Raw genomic sequence first — 12,108 nt, 5'->3', positions numbered from 1 at the left:
GCCTTTTCTGTGGAAAAACTATAGCGAAACATCGCTAAACGCCACTGTGAGAAGTCATAAGACCCAAACACGCCTGAGAAACGTCAGCTTAGTTACACTTTCCCTTCAAATTTAACCGAAATAACGGCGCGTACTGCTGTGTCAGATTAGCTTAGCATAGATGACCGTTTACCGTCAGGTGAAATGGTGCCAGCGCAGCATCCACCTCACAGACTATACACAGTTTTAACACAGATATGAAGGATAAGGCGATTTTTTTATATTACAACTTAAACCTAAAAGAGTAGCCATACACCTTTAAGAATATATACACCATAAGAAGCTCTGCCTTGGTAGAATGGTATTTAATAAATGCCCTCTATAACATTTGCCCGTTGGCACTACAGGTAGGTTTTCAAGTGAGGTATGTTAAGTGATTATTAACTGTACTTTTCTGTAGGCTTATGAATGCTAACCAGAGGTGAGGGACAACAAGGTGAGTGAGACAGAGCTACTCATTAATGTAGCAGGATTAATAGCCTTTAGGCCTGCATGCTATTTATGTAAGCTTCTATAAAGATGATGGACATTCATTAAAAATAACCAGCCCAGAGGAAGAGTTAGCTTGACAGCTGGAGGCTGAAGTATGAGTGACGACATCCAGATCTCTCTCTTCTTCTTAGGTTTGATTTACACTTAGGTAATCTTGTTAAGAGAGAGATTCTCCTTTGATTTTGCCGTTTCCTCCAGATCAATAATGTGCTGTCTTGTGGAATATCCCCCAGGTTCACTGGGTATGCTTTGGCCTGTGTGCTGGGCTACGTTTCATCATGTTAACTCTATCGACAGCCATGCCAATGATCTAGCCTTCCAGTGCATCCTCACCACTAAGCAGCAAACGAATGAGACAGTGTAGGGTTTGAGAGAGCGAACACTGGCTTTGAATTCATCAGCACGCTCTGATCGATGCACTGCGCAGGCAAAGTTGATCCCAGCCACCTTTCTCTGAGCACACTGAGGCATGCAGCCCTGTGTGTCCTGGATACTGGTGATTCACCTTAAAGCAACATCCCACTGTTCTCTCAGCTCTCGTCTAGAGGCTGGAGGCATCGCATAAGCCGCGAGGCAGGTTTTCCAGATTTATGAAAAGGGAGCATGTTGGTGTTCAGGCTTTTAAAGTAAAAGAAGCATGCAGCATTCCTCACAAGGAGCAGATTTATTTAAGCGGCATCTTAATATGGCAAATGTTTAATCTAGCATGATGCTGACTCCAAGCAAAGTTGTATTTTGGAAGCCTTTCATGTGGAGTATACTACTATCCCACAGCACAGAAATAAGTACATACTACTTTCTTGGTTTCCTCAAGAGCATCCAGCATATTCAAAGATATTTACACTGTAGTGGATGGTTTAAATGTTTTAAGACTGAATACCATGAAGGGTAATTAAATAAAAATTTGTCTTAATTCCTAATGAATAGTAAAGGTCTTAAGTAGAACATTCAATTAAAAAAAAACAAAAAACATTGTCAATGCATATGTGTGTATCTGGAGCCCAGTCAGTTTCCTGTGTGCTGCCTAATTCAGGAAACATTGGATAAATCAAGTTACTTCTGATGTCAAGTGCAGCGACTTTAGAATGGCCCCCTCTCCCTCGTCTGAGTCTGTCCAATCACAGCGCTGGACCCGTGTTTACGTGAGAGAGCAAAGACAAGGTTAAACGCAGCTAAACGGACACAACGAGCGCGGAGAAATAAGAGCACTGAGTAAAAACGGAGAAGAAAGAGAACAGAGTGAAAACGGCTAAAAACCAGAGCTTCTGCTCCTCGCTCCTCACTGCTGTGCGCTCGGGGTCGGGGTGAACAGCGAGCGGCTCATTATCATTTAAAGGAACAGGTGCTGAAAGCGGGCGTTTACACAGGGGGAGAACACTTTATTAAGACCCAGAACTGTGTTCCCTCATGGAGAAGAGCGAGAATATTCCCACTTCAATATGTGGTGCTTATAATAGTGTTTTTCTTTTTTTTTTTTATTTGGTCAAGTGAAAAGCCCACTGTGTTTATGTCACAACATATTTTGTTTTTGTGAGTGTTTTGTATTTCTTTCTCCAATCTGATGAGGTTGTTGGCCTGTGTGCACTGGCATTGCATGCAGTGACGCATCATTTAGTATTTCCCACAGTGAGGACTCCTTCCCCTCTCCTATTGAGCTTACTCAATTATTCACCTCCCAGATGGCTGGGCGGCGAACGTCAATGCCGCACAACTCTCCTACTCTGCCGAGAGCCAGTGCTAAGGTCAGGTGAGCATTGAGTGTGAGTCAGATCTTCAGTTAGCAGTGTGTTTTTCTGTCTCCCAGCGGCCTAGCAGCATTAGCACTGCCATAAATACACATGTAATGTACATATCGCTTCTGTGAAGCTGCTGTGTGATACCAGTTGTAAGAAGTGCTATACAAATGAATTTGATTTAATATGGAGAGAGGGCACACACGTTATATAATGTGAAGAGACAGATGGTAAGAGTTATTGAGTTTTGTTCACAGCTGGACAATGCGGTATCATTAGTACTTTGTAAATTTCACGGCGGAACACTTCTGAGAAATTTGTAAATATTAGTAATTGAACAGCACTAACTGTAGTGTGTAATGAGTGTATTCCCGTTGTGTTCCTGTGTTGTGTAGCACAGAATGTTAAATGCTGAATAAATGTCATACTTTATATTATATAAATGTAGCATCACTGCAGCATTGTTCAGGTTGCAGTCTGAGAAAACCTTATTGTGGTTATTCTTACTGTCAAAAAAAATAGTTTTGCCATATTTTTAAATTTTTCGTTCTCTGTGAAACGCAGTGGAAAGAGGCTCTTTTTAGATGATATTTAAATATGGTTTTATTCACTAGGGCTGGGTAGTATTTATCTATAATGGTATATCTTTCTAAAAAATGATGAAAACTCACTATAACAGATTCTGCAGATCTACACGTGTCTGTGTCCTGTGATTTATGTCCCACATCTATTTGTTTGATTTATTTATTTATTTATTTTTTGTGTATTTTTTCAGATTAGGGTTGTTGTTGTTTTTTTAACCTGCTGATGTTTGGCTTTCCCCCCCCCCCGCACTGTGGATTGCGGTTTTTCCAACTTATTGGTTGTGATTCTCCTGCTGTGGTCTGGGTTTTTCTGCCCCACAGTGGCTTACAGATTTTCCTCAATGGGGTTTGGGTTTTTTCCTGGCTTAGTTTGGGATTATTTTCTCCTGTGATTTGAGGTTTGTGTTTTACCGGCTGTGTTTTTTTTATCTGGGTGTTTGAGATTTTTCCTGCTGCTGTGGTTTTTGGTTTTGCCTGAGGTTGGGTTTTTTACCTGTCACAGGCCGTATATTTTTTCCACTTTGTAAGTAATGTACGGATTTATTAAACTTTAGGGTTTTGTACTGTGACTTTTTGTTTGCTGGTTGTGGAGTTGATGGGACTTGCTGGTGATGCTAATGTTCATTTTAATCCAATCTGCTCCTGCTCAGCTTTGTTAAACTTGGAAAGGTAATCCGTTTGTTAAAATAGGTTCGTCATATCATGGTTGTGTTTTGTTTTCACTGGGTTACATTTGGTGTGTTTTGTTGTCATTTTGACAGTGAGCCTATCTTGTAGTCATGTTTACAGTGGGCATGTGGTGTTGTCATGGTTACAGTAGTGTTTTTTTTTTTTTTTTTGTTAATTCTTTTTTACAGTGTGTGTTGCGTTGTCATGGTTACAGTGTTACTTTGTCATCATGGTTACAGTGTCATCATGTTGTCATGGTTACAGTGGGCCAGTCATGTTGTGAGCGACATTCTCTGAAGCACTTTTTCTAATTAAATGCTGTAGTTTGTATTAGTTCATCCCTCAATCAGCCGTGAGACCTAATGGAAAATGAATAATGTTTTAGTTAATGTGTATGAACAGACATATGGTACACTTTCATGTCCTCTTTTGGAATTGAGGATTAGCCTGCTGAGAAACTCTGTGAAAAGCTGGGACAGTTTCCCCAGGCTGTGCCTATTAGAAAGTGTCGTTCTCCACAAAGGAGAGGCATGGTGTATGGCATTGATTCCGGTTTAAAGCCCAGCTGTGCCATTCACAGTCTGGAGCTGTGGAACAAAATGAACCATGCTTTTCTAAAGGTAACGACGGAGGAGCACCTCCCTCCCCTCCGCGGTGCAGTATACCATAGAGAATGGCATCTGTGTACCCAGCGAGGTGTTACTGTTTAGCGAAGTGAATGAGAGTGTGATTACGTTCTGATATCGTTTGCGAATGCAAAGGTTTATTTTCACCTGCACTGTTTAAATGGCCTTCGTGCACCGCTGTAGTGGAAATAATTTTTACCTTGAATGCTATCAGCGTCAGCGTTATTGAACAACAGCTCTAGGGAAACAGTTTTTTAGTTTGTTATTTGACTGCTCTCCACAGATACTGATAAATGCCGCGCCAGACAAAGGTAGTCACGTATACGTTCGCTTGACACATTGTCTTGGCGCTAATCTGTGTTCACATTTATCTCTTAAAGCAGTAATTGAATTTGTAATGTGTGTATTTTGTAGACGTTGTTTTTATGCGGCGTGGCAGGTTCAGTCCTGCCAGCGTTTGTTCTGTGACTTTGCTCAGCGTACATTCACACAAGAAACAATCTTGGGTCCATATAAATATTCATAACAGCGCTCATCAAAGACAGGCGTTCCCCGCCTCACTGCTTCTCATTATGTCTTGCTAATACGTGCCAGTTAGTCTCTTGTCAACACAACTCAATTTATTCCATTTTTAATGGGGCGTCCTCGTTTAACGCTGGGCATCGAGGGTAGCGGCCTGTAAGCAGCAAATCAGAATAGAACTTCATTCTTCTTCGCGGTGCCACTTGCTTCAGTGTCCTGTTCCTGACTAGCAGCGGTAATTACCCTCCTTCGTTGGCGTAATGAGGCGCAGTGGGTGAGATACTTTTGGTTGATTTGCTCTGGCACCTCCCAGGTACTTTGAAGCCCTTATTCTCTAAAAGCAATCCATCAAGGCACAACAGGTCAGGGCCAGAGTCATAAATATGCCAGTCACTCATTTACACTGGGTCTGCGCAGTTGATGCTGTTAAATAGCCTGGATCCAGTTTAGAGCAGTGATGTGGGACTGCAGGTCTTGCTGATGGGCTGAATAATGAGAAACAACGAAGAGCATTGTGTGGTACAGCAACAGGGCAGCGTCTAGCATTGAGGCGTCACTGCATGATAATGATGTGAAATGATTGAAATGGGGTGAAAACCCTCAGGAACCATCATCACATGTGCAATGACATGTCACACTCCTGGCAGTTTGCTAATTGCACTCTGGTGTAACGGGAGCTGTTGGGTAAACTATGTTTTGACAAGCATACTTTGAAAGGACTTCGTTTTTTCATTTTTTTTAAATATTTGCTGCTGTGGCAGCACGGTGGTGCAACCGTGTTGGGGTTTGGTCCTGGCCTCGGGTCATTGTCTGTGTGAAGTTTGGTGTGTTCTCCAGAAGCTGGGGACTGCGTTGGTCAATGTGCTCCTGGTGCTGGTCCCAAGTCCTGGTGGAATGGAAATGTTGCATCAGGAAGGGCAACTTGCATAAAACCTGTCAAGCTGACTCTGCGGATCAGTTCATCTCACAGGAGCAGACGAAAGTGGAAAAAACATTTGCAATTATTATTTTGATGATTTGACTAAATAACCAGGCCACAGGTTCTTCTCTCAGACCGTGTCCGCACACATCCAGACATTTAAAGACATATCAAATGTGTTGAAATGCTCATAAATGCAATGAGTGTTAGAGTTGTGTGTTGTGAACTTTTAATACACAAAGATTTCACATTATTTAACACAATGGTTAACACTTTCTCTGTAATGAATCTAAATTTATTTGGCTCTCAAAGTCTTCCGTCCCTGATCGGACACCATAGGTCATGGATTTAGACCCAGACGTCCTGTTCTAATGACAGTGCTCTTCTATGACAGGTACACAAACTATCTCTGGATGATCAGAAATCAGAAGTGTCTGTGTATCTGGTGTAACACTTGTTTTGTGTGGTTCCTGCAGCCTATTGGCTCTGAGATCAATCAATCACAGTGAGAAGTAAATTCCATGGATTAAAGCTGATGGGTTGACAGTCTGCACCAGTCATTGTTCTGTTTTATTGTGCCGGTGCCGTTGGTCTCAATCTGGAGCCACAGTTGTGTGTCGGGAAAGCACAGTAAACTGAGTGAGAGTGGATTTTTAAGGAGGTTATATTTTCAGAGAAGTGCCGGGTCCTGGGAGCAAGCACCACATCAAATAGCTGTGTTCCAGAAGCCTAGACTGTAGCCTCCGAAGGTTGGGTCATCAGCAGGACATTCCTCTGAAGACTCCTCTGTACAAGCTGACAGCTCTCTCAAATGAAACTGTCTGTCAAGGCAGTGTGGTGGCATCACCGGAAACGCTCCGCCTCTGCCGGCTCCTGCACCAAAATATAAATGAAGGAATTGGAAGAGCTGTTTCAGAGAGAGTGCAAATATCTGTTTTTAAAACAAACTCCAGTCTGGAGGCTTTGTTTTCCACCATAATTGCTGGATTTTTCCTGTGTGACGTGTGTTTAGTGATTTGTGACTAAGCAAATGAAGGAAAGCATACAGAAGGAGCATCCTCCCAATCTCTCAGAACACAGGCTGCGTTTCACAGCTGTATGTGGGGTATCCATCACACTGGAACATCCTTTAGTGGCGTAACATGAGAAACACAGACTGCAGCCTGTATGGAAATACTTTATAAATCTGAACGTTTGTGTACTCTTGTAACTATTCAACACCCTACATACTCAAACATTAGTTATAAGTGTCAAAGCTCTTAAAAATAAAAGTGCTACAAAGGGTTCTTTTAGTGATGCCATAGCAGAAACGCTTTTGGTTCCATGATGTGTGAGTGTGAAGAACCTTTTAAAGGTTTAAAAACCCATCACTTTTATTTTAAGATACTTAACCCATTTAAATATATCAGCAAAAATGATTCTTTAAGGAATCAAAAATGGTTCACTCATGTTTTGTATCTCATATTTTTTATTTTAATTTTTAAGAGTGTGCTAAAAATACACAGTTCCTACTTTGATCCGTTTTTCCACTCTGTTTTAAAAAATGTCCCTATGTGTGTTTACAGTGTAGTTTATGACTGATGTAGTTCACTGTAGAGGGAGAAAGGAGCTGTGTGTGTACAGAGTAGTTTGTGACTGATGTAGTTCAATGTAGAGGGAGAAAGGAGCTGTGTGTGTACAGAGTAGTTTGTGACTGATGTAGTTCAATGTAGAGGGAGCGAGGAGCTGTGTGTGTACAGTGTAGTTTATGACTGATGTAGTTCACTGTAGAGGGAGAAAGGAGCTGTGTGTGTACAGAGTAGTTTGTGACTGATGTAGTTCAATGTAGAGGGAGCGAGGAGCTGTGTGTGTACAGTGTAGTTTGTGACTGATGTAGTTCACTGTAGAGGGAGCGAGGAGCTGTGTGTGTACAGTGTAGTTTGTGACTGATGTAGTTCACTGTAGAGGGAGCGAGGAGCTGTGTGGGTACAGTGTAGTTTGTGACTGATGTAGTTCACTGTAGAGGGAGTGAGGAGCTGTGTGTGTACAGTGTAGTTTGTGACTGATGTAGTTCACTGTAGAGGGAGCGAGGAGCTGTGTGGGTACAGTGTAGTTTGTGACTGATGTAGTTCACTGTAGAGGGAGAAAGGAGCTGTGTGTGTACAGTGTAGTTTGTGACTGATGTAGTTCACTGTAGAGGGAGTGAGGAGCTGTGTGTGTACAGTGTAGTTTATGACTGATGTAGTTCACTGTAGAGGCAGAGAGGAGCTGTGTGTGTACAGTGTAGTTTGTGACTGATGTAGTTCACTGTAGAGGGAGCGAGGAGCTGTGTGGGTACAGTGTAGTTTGTGACTGATGTAGTTCACTGTAGAGGGAGAAAGGAGCTGTGTGTGTACAGTGTAGTTTGTGACTGATGTAGTTCACTGTAGAGGGAGCGAGGAGCTGTGTGTGTACAGAGTAGTTTGTGACTGATGTAGTTCACTGTAGAGGGAGCGAGGAGCTGTGTGGGTACAGTGTAGTTTGTGACTGATGTAGTTCACTGTAGAGGGAGAAAGGAGCTGTGTGTGTACAGTGTAGTTTGTGACTGATGTAGTTCACTGTAGAGGGAGAAAGGAGCTGTGTGTTTACAGTGTAGTTTATGACTGATGTAGTTCACTGTAGAGGGAGAGAGGAGCTGTGTGTGTACAGTGTAGTTTGTGACTGATGTAGTTCACTGTAGAGGGAGAGAGGAGCTGTGTGTGTACAGTGTAGTTTATGACTGATGTAGTTCACTGTAGAGGGAGCGAGGAGCTGTGTGGGTACAGTGTAGTTTGTGACTGATGTAGTTCACTGTAGAGGGAGAAAGGAGCTGTGTGGGTACAGTGTAGTTTGTGACTGATGTAGTTCACTGTAGAGGGAGTGAGGAGCTGTGTGTGTACAGTGTAGTTTATGACTGATGTAGTTCACTGTAGAGGGAGAGAGGAGCTGTGTGTGTACAGTGTAGTTTATGACTGATGTAGTTCACTGTAGAGGGAGAGAGGAGCTGTGTGTGTACAGTGTAGTTTGTGACTGATGTAGTTCACTGTAGAGGGAGCGAGGAGCTGTGTGTGTACAGTGTAGTTTGTGACTGATGTAGTTCACTGTAGAGGGAGCGAGGAGCTGTGTGTGTACAGTGTAGTTTGTGACTGATGTAGTTCACTGTAGAGGGAGCGAGGAGCTGTGTGTGTACAGTGTAGTTTGTGACTGATTTAGTTCACTGTAGAGGGAGCGAGGAGCTGTGTGTGTACAGTGTAGTTTGTGACTGATGTAGTTCACTGTAGAGGGAGCGAGGAGCTGTGTGTGTACAGTGTAGTTTGTGACTGATGTAGACTTTATAGCACCCCCAAATGTTTTTTTGCCCTCCAGTTCTTTCATTTTCAACAACGGTTGTCTGTCTCAGATAGTTGTTAGCAATTGGTTTGTATTGATTTCTTGGTAGAATACGCAGACATAGAGTTGCCAACCGTCCCCTGGGTGGTGCCCTGTCATATACGGAATTGTCCTGTATTTGGACTCCAATAGATGCATTACATTTTGAATGGGACGTGTTTTGTTACGTATTTTGAGGTTACAGTGTTATTTTTAAGACAGAATTATGCAGCTCTCTTTCAGCCGGAGCGAGGGACAGTTTCTGCACGAATCCTAAACAGAGAACACGCTTTTCATTGGTCGTCACCTTTATTTAGCCAATCAGCAGCCAGAGTTAGCTGTCCATCACTCAGTGCGGCAGCCAATGGAGTCCGTCCCTTCTACAGCGGTTTGTTTTGAGGCGGCGCTGAGAGCAGTAGGTCAGAGCTGAATCACTGGGAACTCCAGCTCTGCTTTACACAGAACTAATGTTATCTCAACTCTTTGTGGCTTTGTTTAATTTGTACCTTGTCAAAGAAATTTGCTGCTATTAGGAAATTACCCCAGACCTCCCCCTGGTTCAATCTTAGCCCCTAATCAGTCATCTCTAGTGACGGCCCTGTCCACACGAGAATGGAGACAGCAGCGTTTTCACAAACCTCCGCCTTGGAAAGTGTTTTCAAACACCTCAGTTTTCAGTGAACTACAGGGCTGTTTTCATGTGGACGCAAGGTCAAATCTATTTGTGTGTTGGGACGATATTCTGATTTTAATGCTGAGATTGGGATGTTTGTTATTTGTCTAAATGAATAAAGGCAACACTCCACCCATTTTTAAGGCCAAATTAAAGTCCTTTTACGAAGTAACTTCATAAAAAGTGCCTTACGCTAACAACAAAGCGTGAGGACACCAGAGCACGTCCATGGAGCTCTGGTTAACTAGCGAGGCTAGCGTGGGGCCGTGCTGTGAGCCAGAGGGCCTGGAGATTTGGGATTTTCTGAATAAAAACAAAAATGACATCCCCCACCCCCCGAATATTTGGATATTTGTCTTGGTACAGTCCTGCAGTCCAGTGAAAGTTGGAGAACCCACACAACCACAAACTATTCCACCCAGACCACTCTCTATCACCAGTAGATTGACCAGAGGAGGATAGGTCACCCCCTGTGAGCCTTGGTTTCTTCCTCAGCTGAGGGAGTTTCTCTGTGCCACTGTCGCCCTTCGTTCTGTGACGCTGCTTTGTGACATCATCAGTTGTAAAAAGCGCCGTACAAATACATTTGATTTGATTGGATGTGTAAACATGCTGCAGTGTTAACTATAATATAATGAGATTCACACCACTGGACATCGTCACAGTACCAGTTCATATGGAGACGAGCAAATCCTCATATCACACACTGACAGGATTCTACCAGCAGACATCTACTAAGAGTAAAATATTTTTATTTCCAAAGGCAGTTTTGAAGTCGGATATACCCAGGAAAACATCGTGTTAATCACTACCTCTGGTTTGAGAGGAGACATGTTTTGATGTGTTGTAACTTAATGTGCAAGCCTCCTGTAGAGTGTCATCTTCCATGTGCCATCTTCACTGACAGCCTGCCGTTATGATGAAGAAACATTACGTTCAACTTCAAAAACACAGCTATTTGTTTATGTACCTGTAAACCTCTCCAAACAGGAGCAGAGAGATCGTAAAAGGCTATGAGCTTGTGTTTGTACGCATTTATTTTAACAAAGTTTGTTTTTAGACTGCTGCTTTATTTAAACATGCCATGAAACCCAAAGCGCTACATTTTCTCTTTCAAAACTACAGCATTTGAATTGTGTTTTTACTGTTGTAGCAGGCTTTAGTGATTAAACTCTCTCTATACGATGGATGTCAAAGGGAAAAACCCAACATGAAGTGTACTGGTATCGAAGGGCACCTACACCCAAGGACAGCTGGAAGGTTTTGGAACATCTGGCGCTGTGATGAAGTCCTTGGTCAGCCACTTTATCTTTGTGCTGTGGGCTTTGGGGACAATGTTTTGAAGCAGAAGCCTTGTAAAGATTTTGAGTTTGCCATCGTTAATAAACACTTTCAATTTCACTCCATTTAGAGGCACATCCATGTGTCTTTTCTGCTGGAATATCCACAGGACCCCCTTGGTGTTGGGCTCTTGCTTTCAGGCCTATGCTGTTCTCCAGGTGTACACCAAACCTGTAATCGCCCCCCTCTGTGGAGAGTATGGTGAAGGGTGACTCTATCACCTGTTCTCACATCCTGTAACGCTTATGGTTTATGAAAATAATGAGGAGGAGAAGCAGATAGTGTCCCTGTTACATCTCCGGGTGACTGTCTGTAAGGAGTGTGGTGTGTTCTCCGTGTGTCTGCGTGGGTTTCCTCCGGGTGACTGTCTGTGAGGAGTGTGGTGTGTTCTCCCTGTGTCTGCGTGGGTTTCCTCCAGGTGACTGTCTGAGGAGTGTGGTGTGTTCTCCCTGTGTCTGTGTGGGTTTCCTCCAGGTGACTGTCTGTGAGGAGTGTGGTGTGTTCTCCCTGTGTCTGCGTGGGTTTCCTCCGGGTGACTGTCTGTGAGGAGTGTGGTGTGTTCTCCGTGTGTCTGCGTGAGTTTCCTCCGGGTGACTGTCTGTGAGGAGTGTGGTGTGTTCTCTCTGTGTCTGCGTGGGTTTCCTCCGGGTGACTGTCTGTAAGGAGTGTGGTGTGTTCTCCGTGTGTCTGCGTGGGTTTCCTCCGGGTGACTGTCTGTGAGGAGTGTGGTGTGTTCTCCGTGTGTCTGCGTGGGTTTCCTCCGGGTGACTGTCTGTGAGGAGTGTGGTGTGTTCTCCCTGTGTCTGCGTGGGTTTCCTCCGGGTGACTGTCTGTGAGGAGTGTGGTGTGTTCTCCCTGTGTCTGCGTGGGTTTCCTCCGGGTGACTGTCTGTGAGCAGTGTGGTGTGTTCTCTCTGTGTCTGCGTGGGTTTCCTCCGGGTGACTGTCTGTGAGCAGTGTGGTGTGTTCTCTCTGTGTCTGCATGGGTTTCCTCCGGGTGACTGTCTGTGAGGAGTGTGGTGTGTTCTCTCTGTGTCTGCGTGGGTTTCCTCCGGGTGACTGTCTGTGAGGAGTGTGGTGTGTTCTCCGTGTGTCTGCGTGGGTTTCCTCCGGGTGACTGTCTGTGAGGAGTGTGGTGTGTTCTC

General features: G+C 43.8%; 1 protein-coding gene across 4 annotated transcripts in view; it reads left to right on the top strand.

Annotated features, from left to right (window-relative positions):
• The window catches only part of sntg1 (syntrophin, gamma 1), a 105,660-nt gene that overhangs the window by 737 nt on the left and 92,815 nt on the right, over positions 1-12,108 (top strand). The window lies entirely within an intron of this gene.

Source organism: Hoplias malabaricus, chromosome 10, assembly GCF_029633855.1.
Source record: "Hoplias malabaricus isolate fHopMal1 chromosome 10, fHopMal1.hap1, whole genome shotgun sequence".
Classification (NCBI taxonomy): domain Eukaryota; kingdom Metazoa; phylum Chordata; class Actinopteri; order Characiformes; family Erythrinidae; genus Hoplias; species Hoplias malabaricus.
The sequence above is the reverse complement of the archived record's forward strand: the minus strand, read 5'-3'. Positions and strand labels throughout refer to the sequence as shown.